The 1,148-nt window shown below is 42.8% G+C and overlaps 1 non-coding gene across 1 annotated transcript; it reads left to right on the top strand.

Moving 5' to 3' along the window:
* Nucleotides 1–626: 626 nt before the first annotated feature.
* Nucleotides 627–733, top strand: LOC122152149. Its single transcript, XR_006164414.1, has one exon. It is a non-coding gene; the product is annotated as a U6 spliceosomal RNA (small nuclear RNA).
* Nucleotides 734–1,148: the final 415 nt, after the last annotated feature.

Below are 1,148 nucleotides of genomic sequence, written 5' to 3'. Positions count from 1 at the left end.
TGGAAGGCTCATGGTTTCAACCCACCAGCTGCACTGCTGAGAAAGATGTGGCAGTCTGTTTCCATAAAGATTACAGCCTTGGAAACCCCATGGGGGCAGTTCTACTCTGTCCTATGTTGTTGTTATGTGCCCTCGAGTCGGACCCGACTCCTGGCGACCCCTCGTTGGGTTTCCGAGGCAGTATCACTACGGAAGTAGATTGCCCCATCTTCCTTCCGAGGAGTGGCTGGTGGGTTTGAACCGCCAGCCTTCTGGTTAGAAGTCAAGTGCCTTAGCCACTATGCTACCAGAGCTCCTTAATTGGTATTATTGTTTTATAATACCAAGTGATCATGTTAAGACTCATTCTAGTACTATAGCTTGATATATAGCTTGTTTTGAGATAAAGTTTTAAAGTATTTTATCTGTGAGTGAATGGAGTGCTATCTTCAAATATTCTTTTATCTTTGGATGGTTTACTGCTATCTGTTGTCAGAGCTGGGTATGTATAGCTCTCCCTCTCAGTGTGTTGATTTTCTAGCAAACACATTCTTCAACAGTAAATTGCCTTTCACCATTCATACTAATCAAGGAGGGGTCGCTATGAGTCAGGGCCAACTCGACGGCACATAATAACAACAACAACAGTGCTCACTTTGGCAGCACATATACTAATATTGGAACGATACAGGGAAGATTAGCATGGCCTCTGTGCAAGGATGACATGCAAATTCATGAAGTGTGCCATATTTTTTAGCTCTGGTGGTATAGTGCCTGAGGCATTTGACTGCTAAGCAGAAGGCTGGCGGTTCAAACCCATCAGCTTCTCTGCAGAAGGCAGGCAGGATAAACTACTTCCGTCAAGATTTACTGCCTCAGAAACCCAATGGGGGTCGCTATGAATCAGAATCAACTAGATGGCAGTGAGTGAGTGAGTGAGCACTTCTACAGGGAGCCTTCTATATACTGTCATTAAAGTTTGGAAACTACCAGCCAGATGCAAAATCCTATTAAGGAATAGAGACTAATACAAAATATCATTCAGGGTTTGCTTCTGGAGGGCGCTCTGTTTCATTACTTGTTTCGTTAGCATTGTCCCAGTAGGAAAATGTGGTTTGCATTGACAGTCAAAAATAAAGTCTTGATTAATGTCTTTTTTTTTTTTTTTT

The sequence above is a fragment of the Orycteropus afer genome, unplaced genomic scaffold (assembly GCF_000298275.1).
Source record: "Orycteropus afer afer isolate SDZICR_OR568_19922 unplaced genomic scaffold, OryAfe1.0 scaffold21807, whole genome shotgun sequence".
Lineage (NCBI taxonomy): Eukaryota > Metazoa > Chordata > Mammalia > Tubulidentata > Orycteropodidae > Orycteropus > Orycteropus afer.
The sequence above is the reverse complement of the archived record's forward strand: the minus strand, read 5'-3'. Positions and strand labels throughout refer to the sequence as shown.